The 12499-nt window shown below is 46.6% G+C and overlaps 1 protein-coding gene across 1 annotated transcript in view; it reads right to left on the bottom strand.

Annotated features, from left to right (window-relative positions):
• LOC128693189 (zinc finger protein 70) overlaps positions 1-6006 on the bottom strand; it is a 53978-nt gene extending 47972 nt beyond the window's left edge. Inside the window, exon 1 of the mRNA XM_070080735.1 lies at positions 5832-6006. The gene's annotated coding sequence lies outside the window, so the exon portion shown is untranslated. The remainder of the gene's footprint in view (positions 1-5831) is intronic.
• Positions 6007-12499: the final 6493 nt, after the last annotated feature.

Below are 12499 nucleotides of genomic sequence, written 5' to 3'. Positions count from 1 at the left end.
TCTGGCAGTAGACTGAAGAGTGGAAGGAGGGTAGTGTTGTCTGGCAGTAGACTGAAGAGTGGAAGGAGGGTAGTGTTGTCTGGCAGTAGACTGAAGAGTGGAAGGAGGGTAGTGTTGTCTGGCAGTAGACTGAAGAGTGGAAGGAGGGTAGTGTTGTCTGGCAGTAGACTGAAGAGTGGAAGGAGGGTAGTGTTGTCTGGCAGTAGACTGAAGAGTGGAGGGAGGGTAGTGTTGTCTGGCAGTAGACTGAAGAGTGGAGGGAGGGTAGTGTTGTCTGGCAGTAGACTGAAGACTGGAAGGAGGGTAGTGTTGTCTGGCAGTAGACTGAAGAGTAGAGGGAGGGTAGTGTTGTCTGGCAGTAGACTGAAGAGTGGAAGGAGGGTAGTGTTGTCTGGCAGTAGACTGAAGAGTGGAAGGAGGGTAGTGTTGTCTGGCAGTAGACTGAAGAGTAGAGGGAGGGTAGTGTTGTCTGGCAGTAGACTGAAGAGTGGAGGGAGGGTAGTGTTGTCTGGCAGTAGATTGAAGAGTGGAAGGAGGGTAGTGTTGTCTGGCAGTAGACTGAAGAGTGGAAGGAGGGTAGTGTTGTCTGGCAGTAGACTGAAGAGTGGAAGGAGGGTAGTGTTGTTTGGCAGTAGACTGAAGAGTGGAGGGAGTAGTGTTGTCTGGCAGTAGACTGAAGAGTGGAAGGAGGGTAGTGTTGTCTGGCAGTAGACTGAAGAGTGGAGGGAGGGTAGTGTTGTCTGGCAGTAGACTGAAGAGTGCAGGGAGGGTAGTGTTGTCTGGCAGTAGACTGAAGAGTGGAAGGAGGGTAGTGTTGTCTGGCAGTAGACTGAAGAGTGCAGGGAGGGTAGTGTTGTCTGGCAGTAGACTGAAGAGTGGAGGGAGGGTTGTGTTGTCTGGCAGTAGACTTAAGAGTGGAGGGAGGGTAGTGTTGTCTGGCAGTAGACTGAAGAGTGGAGGGAGGGTTGTGTTGTCTGGCAGTAGACTGAAGAGTGGAGGGAGGGTAGTGTTGTCTGGCAGTAGACTGAAGAGTGGAGGGAGGGTAGTGTTGTCTGGCAGAAGACTGAAGAGTGGAGGGAGGGTAGTGTTGTCTGGCAGTAGACTGAAGAGTGGAGGGAGGGTAGTGTTGTCTGGCAGTAGACCGAAGAGTGCAGGGAGGGTAGTGTTGTCTGGCAGTAGACTGAAGAGTGGAGGAAGGGTAGTGTTGTCTGGCAGTAGACTGAAGAGTGGAAGGAGGGTAGTGTTGTCTGGCAGTAGACTGAAGAGTGGAAGGAGGGTAGTGTTGTCTGGCAGTAGACTGAAGAGTGGAAGGAGGGTAGTGTTGTCTGGCAGTAGACTGAAGAGTGGAAGGAGGGTAGTGTTGTCTGGCAGTAGACTGAAGAGTGGAAGGAGGGTAGTGTTGTCTGGCAGTAGACTGAAGAGTGGAGGGAGGGTAGTGTTGTCTGGCAGTAGACTGAAGAGTGGAAGGAGGGTAGTGTTGTCTGGCAGTAGACTGAAGAGTGGAAGGAGGGTAGTGTTGTCTGGCAGTAGACTGAAGAGTGGAAGGAGGGTAGTGTTGTCTGGCAGTAGACTGAAGAGTGGAAGGAGGGTAGTGTTGTCTGGCAGTAGACTGAAGAGTGGAAGGAGGGTAGTGTTGTCTGGCAGTAGACTGAAGAGTGGAAGGAGGGTAGTGTTGTTTGGCAGTAGACTGAAGAGTGGAGGGAGGGTAGTGTTGTCTGGCAGTAGACTGAAGAGTGGAAGGAGGGTAGTGTTGTCTGGCAGTAGACTGAAGAGTGGAAGGAGGGTAGTGTTGTCTGGCAGTAGACTGAAGAGTGGAAGGAGGGTAGTGTTGTCTGGCAGTAGACTGAAGAGTGGAGGGAGGGTAGTGTTGTCTGGCAGTAGACTGAAGAGTGCAGGGAGGGTAGTGTTGTCTGGCAGTAGACTGAAGAGTGGAGGGAGGGTAGTGTTGTCTGGCAGTAGACTGAAGAGTGCAGGGAGGGTAGTGTTGTCTTGCAGTAGACTGAAGAGTGGAAGGAGGGTAGTGTTGTCTGGCAGTAGACTGAAGAGTGGAGAGAGGGTAGTGTTGTCTGGCAGTAGACTGAAGAGTGGAGGGAGGGTAGTGTTGTCTGGCAGTAGACTGAAGAGTGGAGGGAGGGTAGTGTTGTCTGGCAGTAGACTGAAGTGTGGAAGGAGGGTAGTGTTGTCTGGCAGTAGACTGAAGAGTGGAGGGAGGGTAGTGTTGTCTGGCAGTAGACTGAAGAGTGGAGGGAGGGTAGTGTTGTCTGGCAGTAGACTGAAGAGTGTAGGGAGGGTAGTGTTGTCTGGCAGTAGACTGAAGAGTGGAAGGAGGGTAGTGTTGTCTGGCAGTAGACTGAAGAGTGGAGGGAGGGTAGTGTTGTCTGGCAGTAGACTGAAGAGTGGAGGGAGGGTAGTGTTGTCTGGCAGTAGACTGAAGAGTGGAAGGAGGGTAGTGTTGTCTGGCAGTAGACTGAAGAGTGGAAGGAGGGTAGTGTTGTCTGGCAGTAGACTGAAGAGTGGAGGGAGGGTAGTGTTGTCTGGCAGTAGACTGAAGAGTGGAGGGAGGGTAGTGTTGTCTGGCAGTAGACTGAAGAGTGGAGGGAGGGTAGTGTTGTCTGGCAGTAGACTGAAGAGTGGAGGGAGGGTAGTGTTGTCTGGCAGTAGACTGAAGAGTGGAGGGAGGGTAGTGTTGTCTGGCAGTAGACTGAAGAGTGGAGGAAGGGTAGTGTTGTCTGGCAGTAGACTGAAGAGTGGAGGGAGGGTAGTGTTGTCTGGCAGTAGACTGAAGAGTGGAGGGAGGGTAGTGTTGTCTGGCAGTAGACTGAAGAGTGGAGGAAGGGTAGTGTTGTCTGGCAGTAGACTGAAGAGTGGAGGGAGGGTAGTGTTGTCTGGCAGTAGACTGAAGAGTGGAGGGAGGGTAGTGTTGTCTGGCAGTAGACTGAAGAGTGGAGGGAGGGTAGTGTTGTCTGGCAGTAGACTGAAGAGTGGAGGAAGGGTAGTGTTGTCTGGCAGTAGACTGAAGAGTGGAGGGAGGGTAGTGTTGTCTGGCAGTAGACTGAAGAGTGGAGGGAGGGTAGTGTTGTCTGGCAGTAGACTGAAGAGTGGAGGAAGGGTAGTGTTGTCTGGCAGTAGACTGAAGAGTGGAAGGAGGGTAGTGTTGTCTGGCAGTAGACTGAAGAGTGGAGGGAGGGTAGTGTTGTCTGGCAGTAGACTGAAGAGTGGAGGAAGGGTAGTGTTGTCTGGCAGTAGACTGAAGAGTGGAGGAAGGGTAGTGTTGTCTGGCAGTAGACTGAAGAGTGGAAGGAGGGTAGTGTTGTCTGGCAGTAGACTGAAGAGTGGAGGAAGGGTAGTGTTGTCTGGCAGTAGACTGAAGAGTGGAAGGAGGGTAGTGTTGTCTGGCAGTAGACTGAAGAGTGGAGGGAGGGTAGTGTTGTCTGGCAGTAGACTGAAGAGTGGAGGAAGGGTAGTGTTGTCTGGCAGTAGACTGAAGAGTGGAGGAAGGGTAGTGTTGTCTGGCAGTAGACTGAAGAGTGGAGGGAGGGTAGTGTTGTTTGGCAGTAGACTGAAGAGTGGAAGGAGGGTAGTGTTGTCTGGCAGTAGACTGAAGAGTGGAAGGAGGGTAGTGTTGTCTGGCAGTAGACTGAAGAGTGGAGGGAGGGTAGTGTTGTCTGGCAGTAGACTGAAGAGTGGAGGAAGGGTAGTGTTGTCTGGCAGTAGACTGAAGAGTGGAAGGAGGGTAGTGTTGTCTGGCAGTAGACTGAAGAGTGGAGGAAGGGTAGTGTTGTCTGGCAGTAGACTGAAGAGTGGAGGAAGGGTAGTGTTGTCTGGCAGTAGACTGAAGAGTGGAGGGAGGGTAGTGTTGTCTGGCAGTAGACTGAAGAGTGGAGGAAGGGTAGTGTTGTCTGGCAGTAGACTGAAGAGTGGAGGGAGGGTAGTGTTGTCTGGCAGTAGACTGAAGAGTGGAGGAAGGGTAGTGTTGTCTGGCAGTAGACTGAAGAGTGGAAGGAGGGTAGTGTTGTCTGGCAGTAGACTGAAGAGTGGAGGGAGGGTAGTGTTGTCTGGCAGTAGACTGAAGAGTGGAGGGAGGGTAGTGTTGTCTGGCAGTAGACTGAAGAGTGGAAGGAGGGTAGTGTTGTCTGGCAGTAGACTGAAGAGTGGAAGGAGGGTAGTGTTGTCTGGCAGTAGACTGAAGAGTGGAAGGAGGGTAGTGTTGTCTGGCAGTAGACTGAAGAGTGGAAGGAGGGTAGTGTTGTCTGGCAGTAGACTGAAGAGTGGAAGGAGGGTAGTGTTGTCTGGCAGTAGACTGAAGAGTGCAGGGAGGGTAGTGTTGTCTGGCAGTAGACTGAAGAGTGGAAGGAGGGTAGTGTTGTCTGGCAGTAGACTGAAGAGTGGAGGGAGGGTAGTGTTGTCTGGCAGTAGACTGAAGAGTGGAGGGAGGGTAGTGTTGTCTGGCAGTAGACTGAAGAGTGGAAGGAGGGTAGTGTTGTCTGGCAGTAGACTGAAGAGTGGAAGGAAGGTAGTGTTGTCTGGCAGTAGACTGAAGAGTGGAAGGAGGGTAGTGTTGTCTGGCAGTAGACTGAAGAGTGGAAGGAAGGTAGTGTTGTCTGGCAGTAGACTGAAGAGTGGAAGGAGGGTAGTGTTGTCTGGCAGTAGACTGAAGAGTGGAAGGAAGGTAGTGTTGTCTGGCAGTAGACTGAAGAGTGGAAGGAGGGTAGTGTTGTCTGGCAGTAGACTGAAGAGTGGAAGGAAGGTAGTGTTGTCTGGCAGTAGACTGAAGAGTGGAAGGAAGGTAGTGTTGTCTGGCAGTAGACTGAAGAGTGGAAGGAAGGTAGTGTTGTCTGGCAGTAGACTGAAGAGTGGAAGGAGGGTAGTGTTGTCTGGCAGTAGACTGAAGAGTGGAGGAAGAGAATGTTGTCTGATAACAGACTGTGTGATCATTCATACTGTGGCTTTTATTCAGTTATTATTGTCTTGGGATGATTTTGTGTTGTAGATCCCCAGGCACAACCAGCACAGGCGAGGTAGAGGTAGATTAATGTAAAGAATAATGTAAGTAGTACTGCTAATAGCTTGACTGCTAGCACACTCAGCTCACACACTGATGTCTATGGTTCGATCCCCAGTGCGGGTGGAAACATTAACATGCGTCTCCTTAAGAAACCTGCTGTCCATGTTCACTAATCAGTAAGAAGATACCTAGGTGTTAATCAACTGGTGTGGGTCACATCCTGGGGTCAAAACTGACCTAATTTGCCTAAAATGCTCTACATAAGAAGGGGCTTTCTATATAGTAGTATGTTAGTGATGTCAGCTATGGTCTGTACAAGATGTATCATGTACTTGTAGAAATAAAGATTTATTATTGTTATTATTATTATTATCTTTGAGAGGATGTCAATATTTAGGACACTTTTTGTAACATGTTGGATATGGTGTTGAATTTCAAGTTAATGACAAGGTGAAAACCCAGAAATTTCCCCTCATTATGTTTAACAATAAGAGAATTGTTAAATCTGTTGTTCTGCTGCCAAGCATAATACTGAATGTTTTGTTAATGTTAAGTGTGAGAGTACTGGTGGTCATCCAGGTTATATGTTGAACACCAACACCTCACCATTAACAATGCTGTTCAACCCTACATATAATTAAACATAAAACTATACTTAAAATCATAAATAAAACCACATGTAAAACCATACATAAAATGATACATAAAAGTACACATATAATCATGCATAAAACTATGTGTCTGATCATACATAAAACCATAAGTAAAATCATATAAAAATTGTTAAGTAAAAATCATACATAAAATAAACTAAATTGTAACTTACTTGAGCATCAGTTGTCAGTGAATGTTATGATGAACATTCAGTTTATGATGAACATTCAGTTTATGGTGAACGTTCAGTTTATGATGAACATACAGTTCTGCCACTGGTGTAACATTCAATGTAATTTGTTCAGTAAAATGTTCTCTCAGGATGTTGGCATAACATCAGTGTTCTCTGAAATGAACAATGAACACAAACATTAGCATTCTCTTTCTGAGATGAACACTGAACACTTCAATGATAGTTGCAAAAGGACCCATCATACACACAATGATAGTTGCAACAGGACCCATCATACACACAATGATAGTTGCAACAGGACCCATCATACACACAATGATAGTTGCAACAGGACCCATCATACACACAATGATAGTTGCAACAGGACCCATCATACACACAATGATAGTTGCAACAGGACCCATCATACACACAATGATAGTTGCAACAGGACCCATCATACACACAATGATAGTTGCAACAGGACCCATCATACACACAATGATAGTTGCAACAGGACCCATCATACACACAATGATAGTTGCAACAGGACCCATCATACACACAATGATAGTTGCAACAGGACCCATCATACACACAATGATAGTTGCAACAGGACCCATCATACACACAATGATAGTTGCAACAGGACCCATCATACACAATGATAGTTGCAACAGGACCCATCATACACACAAAGATAGTTGCAACAGGACCCATCATACACACAATGATAGTTGCAACAGGACCCATCATACACACAATGATAGTTGCAACAGGACCCATCATACACACAAAGATAGTTGCAACAGGACCCATCATACACACAATGATAGTTGCAACAGGACCCATCATACACACAATGATAGTTGCAACAGGACCCATCATACACACAATGATAGTTGCAACAGGACCCATCATACACAATGATAGTTGCAACAGGACCCATCATACACACAATGATAGTTGCAACAGGACCCATCATACACATAATACTGGCCACAAAACTATTACATAACCTGTGTCTGGCTTAACCTTTGTAAAAATTCTGTGTGAATAAAAGGACCCAAATCTGGAACTGCCTGCCAGATATCTCCAGAGCCGCTCTCTCTGACAACAACTGCCTGCCAGATATCTCCAGAGCCACTCTCTCTGACAACAACTGCCTGCCAGATATCTCCAGAGCCACTCTCTCTGACAACAACTGCCTGCCAGATATCTCCAGAGCCACTCTCTCTGACAGCAACTGCCTGCCAGATATCTCCAGAGCCACTCTCTCTGACAACAACTGCCTGCCAGATATCTCCAGAGCCACTCTCTCTGACAACAACTGCCTGCCAGATATCTCCAGAGCCACTCTCTCTGACAGCAACTGCCTGCCAGATATCTCCAGAGCCACTCTCTCTGACAACAACTGCCTGCCAGATATCTCCAGAGCCACTCTCTCTGACAGCAACTGCCTGCCAGATATCTCCAGAGCCACTCTCTCTGACAACAACTGCCTGCCAGATATCTCCAGAGCCACTCTCTCTGACAACAACTGCCTGCCAGATATCTCCAGAGCCACTCTCTCTGACAGCAACTGCCTGCCAGATATCTCCAGAGCCACTCTCTCTGACAACAACTGCCTGCCAGATATCTCCAGAGCCACTCTCTCTGACAACAACTGCCTGCCAGATATCTCCAGAGCCACTCTCTCTGACAACAACTGCCTGCCAGATATCTCCAGAGCCACTCTCTCTGACAGCAACTGCCTGCCAGATATCTCCAGAGCCACTCTCTCTGACAGCAACTGCCTGCCACATATCTCCAGAGCCACTCTCTCTGACAGCAACTGCCTGCCTGATATCTCCAGAGCCACTCTCTCTGACAGCAACTGCCTGCCAGATATCTCCAGAGCCACTCTCTCTGACAGCAACTGCCTGCCAGATATCTCCAGAGCCACTCTCTCTGACAGCAACTGCCTGCCAGATATCTCCAGAGCCACTCTCTCTGACAGCAACTGCCTGCCAGATATCTCCAGAGCTGCTCTCTCTGACAACTGCCTGCCAGATATCTCCAGAGCCACTCTCTCTGACAACAACTGCCTGCCAGATATCTCCAGAGCCACTCTCTCTGACAACAACTGCCTGCCAGATATCTCCAGAGCCACTCTCTCTGACAGCAACTGCCTGCCAGATATCTCCAGAGCCACTCTCTCTGACAACAACTGCCTGCCAGATATCTCCAGAGCCACTCTCTCTGACAACAACTGCCTGCCAGATATCTCCAGAGACACTCTCTCTGACAGCAACTGCCTGCCAGATATCTCCAGAGCCACTCTCTCTGACAGCAACTGCCTGCCAGATATCTCCAGAGCCACTCTCTCTGACAGCAACTGCCTGCCAGATATCTCCAGAGCCACTCTCTCTGACAGCAACTGCCTGCCAGATATCTCCAGAGCCACTCTCTCTGACAACAACTGCCTGCCAGATATCTCCAGAGCCACTCTCTCTGACAGCAACTGCCTGCCAGATATCTCCAGAGCCACTCTCTCTGACAACAACTGCCTGCCAGATATCTCCAGAGCCGCTCTCTCTGACAACAACTGCCTGCCAGATATCTCCAGAGCCACTCTCTCTGACAGCAACTGCCTGCCAGATATCTCCAGAGCCACTCTCTCTGACAACAACTGCCTGCCAGATATCTCCAGAGCTGCTCTCTCTGACAACAACTGCCTGCCAGATATCTCCAGAGCCACTCTCTCTGACAACAACTGCCTGCCAGATATCTCCAGAGCCACTCTCTCTGACAGCAACTGCCTGCCAGATATCTCCAGAGCCACTCTCTCTGACAGCAACTGCCTGCCAGATATCTCCAGAGCCACTCTCTCTGACAACAACTGCCTGCCAGATATCTCCAGAGCCACTCTCTCTGACAGCAACTGCCTGCCAGATATCTCCAGAGCCACTCTCTCTGACAGCAACTGCCTGCCAGGTATCTCCAGAGCCACTCTCACTGACAACAACTGCCTGCCAGATATCTCCAGAGCCACTCTCTCTGACAACAACTGCCTGCCAGATATCTCCAGAGCCACTCTCTCTGACAGCAACTGCCTGCCAGATATCTCCAAAGCCACTCTCACTGACGCCATCTTCAAAACTACTGTAAAAAACACCTTTCATCCCTAACATATTCCAACATCAGCTAAATATGAGAAAACTATATATCCATATCTTCATTGTCATAAACATGGAAAACAATATACAGTGGACCCTCGACCAACGATGGATTCGTCTAACGTTAAATCCGACTAGTGATACATTTTAACGCAAAAATTTTGCCTCGACTAGCGCTAAAAAACTTGACCAACACGATTCGTTCCGTCTGAGACGCGTCCACTTGTGGCCAGTGTTTACAAGCCAGCCAGGCACCGAGGTCCCATCTAAACATACAATCGGAACATTTCATATTATCACAGCGTTTTTAGTGATTGCACCTGCAAAATAAGTCACCATGGGCCCCAAGAAAGCTTCTAGTGCCAACCCTGCAGCAAAAAGAGTGAGAATTACTAAGGATATGAAGAAAGAGATCATTGCTAAGTATGAAAATGGAGTGTGTGTCTCCGAGCTGGCCAGGTTGTACACAAAACCCCAATCAACCATCGCTACTATTGTGGCCAAGAAAACGGCAATCAAGGAAGCTGTTCTTGCCAAAGGTGCAACTATGTTTTCGAAACTGAGATCGCAAGTGATAGAAGATGTTGAGAGACTGTTATTGGTGTGGATAAACGAAAAACAGATAGCAGGAGATAGTATCTCTCAAGCGATCATATGTGAAAAGGCTAGGAAGTTGCATGAGGATTTAATTAAAAAAATGCCTGCAACTAGTGGTGATGTGAGTGAATTTAAGGCCAGCAAAGGTTGGTTTGAGAGATTTAAGAATCGTAGTGGCATACATAGTGTGATAAGGCAGGGTGAGGCTGCCAGTTGGGACCAAAAAGCAGCTGAAAAATATGTGCAGGAATTCAAGGAGTACATAAAGAGTGAAGAACTGAAACTTGAACAAGTGTTTAATTGTGACACTGACAATGTTGTGAAACACTTTAGGAATGTCATAAAGGAACAGGAGGTACAGGCCTCTATGGACAGATATGTTGTGCGACAGAGGTCCAGTGACTCTCAAGCTGGTCCTAGTGGCATTAAAAGAAGAAGGGAAGTAACCCTGGAAAAGGACTTGACACCTCAAGTCCTAATGGAAGGGGATTCCCCTTCTAAACACTAACACCATCAACACTCTCCCCTCCTCCCATCCCATCAATCATCACCAGATCTTCAATAAAGGTAAGTGTCATGTAATAGTACATGTCTTCTTCAGTTTGTATTAAAATTAATATTTCATGTGGTAAAATTTCTTTTTTTTCAATACTTTTGGGTGTCTTGCATAGATTAATTTGATTTCCATTACAGTGGACCCCCGGTTAACGAACTTTTTTCATTCCAGTAGTATGTTCAGGTGCCAGTACTGACCGAATTTTTTCCCATAAGGAATATTGTGAAGTAGATTAGTCCATTTCAGACCCCCAAACATACACGTACAAACGCACTTACATAAATACATTTACATAATTGATTGCATTTGGAGGTGATCGTTAAGAGGGGGTCCACTGTATTTGTTATGGGGAAAATTAACTCGACTAACGATAATTTCAATTAACGATGAGCTCTCAGGAACGGATTAATATCGTTGGTCGAGGGTCCACTGTAATATTATTCTCAGTACCTATATTCCTCACAACCAATAAATTATCGAGTGTGTTCACATTACGTTAATACGATAGAATCCTAATTACCTATAATAATAATTCAACCTGCATTAACAACAAAAAAAAAAGGCACAATACAATCCTCCCTTATACACAACTTTCCTTGTATGAATCTTAGTCCTGGCTTCGTCTCTGTAGATGCCTTCCTTTCCCACTACATTGTAAAATGCTCTAAACTTCAGAACACCCATGACTTAACCTGATTCCTTTTTCTTCTTCTCCCTCTTCCAATTTCCACTTTCCTCTTTCTCCTTTGGGTTGTCTTTCTTCTGCCTTGGGTATTTGTTCCTTCATTATTTATTCCCCTTTCCCCCTGTTTTCTTGCTCCTACCCTCTGTAAGTCCCTAGCTCCCTTGCAGTGCTCCTCTTTCTTAGTACAGTGGACCCTGGTTATTGGCCGTTCGCCTGGTTATCGGCCATATCGGACGTGTCCATCTGCCAGCTGGGGCAGCTTGCGCTTCAGTTTGGCTTTGTCTCTCGGTGACTGAGGAAGCTTCTGCTCATACATCCAAACATTTTGCTTGTTTACCATTGTTTTTAGTGGTTTTTCTTGCAGTGCAACTGTGAAATAAGTAACCATGACTCCAAAGAAAGTTGCTAGCAAAGTTGCTGTGGTAAAGAAAGTGAGAAACACCATGGAATTTAAGCATGAAGTGATAGAAAAGTTTGAGAGTGGTATGAAGGTGGTGGAACTTGCCAGGTTGTACAGCAAGAATATATCAGCAATTACATCCATCCTGGTAAAGAAAGAACAAATCAAAGATGCTAATGTTGCAAAAGGAGTAACTTTTCTAACTAAACAAAGGACACTGATAATGGAAGAGATGGAAAAATTATTATTATTGAAGGTTAAGGAAAAAGAATTAGTGAGAGACAGTGTAGTGGAGTCTTTCATTTGTGAGAAGGCAAAGCAGTTGCATGAGGATCTTGCAAAGAAAATGCCAGGAACAAGTGCTGCAGTTTGTGAATTTAGGGCCAGCAAAGGATGGTTTGATAGATTTAAGAAGAGTGGTGGCATACACAGTGTTGTAAGGCATGGTGAGGCTGCAAGTTCTGAAAATGTGCGACTTTTGTAGAGAAACACCACCCTCACAAAGCTGAAACAAGCCATATCTGCAACATGTTTAGTGACAAAACCCTGTCCCACTTCAGGGAAATCTTAAAGAGACACCAGAAACAGAGCACTCTGGACAGTTATTTTGTGAGACAGGGGTCCAGTGACTCTCAAGCTGGTCCTAGTGGCATTAAAAGACAAAGAAGGGAAGTAATCCCAGAGAAGGCTTTGCTACCTAAAGTCTTCATGGAGGGGGATTCCCTTTCCAAACACTAACTCCTCCCTCTTTCCTCCTCCCTATCTTCCAGAAGCCAGCATTAGCCTTCAATAAAGGTATGTAATACTTATATAATTGTAAAAATTATTTTTTTGTGAATATTTTTGTTTGGAATGAATTAATTTTATTTCCATTAATTCTTATGGGAAATATTAATTCGGTTATCAGCCATTTCGGTTATCTGCCGACCTTCAGGAACGGATTACGGCCAATAACCGGGGGTCCACTATATTTGACTGGCTCCACCACCACCATTACTCCCTCCACTACTACTACCTTCTACCTCCACTACTACTACTACCTTCTACCTCCACTACTACCACCACTACCACCTCCTGTCCTATATATATACTCCCTCCTTCTCTCCTTTTCGTTAGTGTGACTTTGTAAATGATCCAAGTCGGACCAAAACGTCGTCGTAAGCTCCTCTCTTCTATGTGCGGGTTATTTGTCCAACCTGTAATTCTTAAAACAATGAAACTTGTTAAAAACCACATAGAATGTACTTATATTCAGTTTTTCTTATATTCACT

This window comes from Cherax quadricarinatus, unplaced genomic scaffold (assembly GCF_038502225.1).
Source record: "Cherax quadricarinatus isolate ZL_2023a unplaced genomic scaffold, ASM3850222v1 Contig881, whole genome shotgun sequence".
Classification (NCBI taxonomy): Eukaryota; Metazoa; Arthropoda; class Malacostraca; order Decapoda; family Parastacidae; genus Cherax; species Cherax quadricarinatus.
The sequence above is the reverse complement of the archived record's forward strand: the minus strand, read 5'-3'. Positions and strand labels throughout refer to the sequence as shown.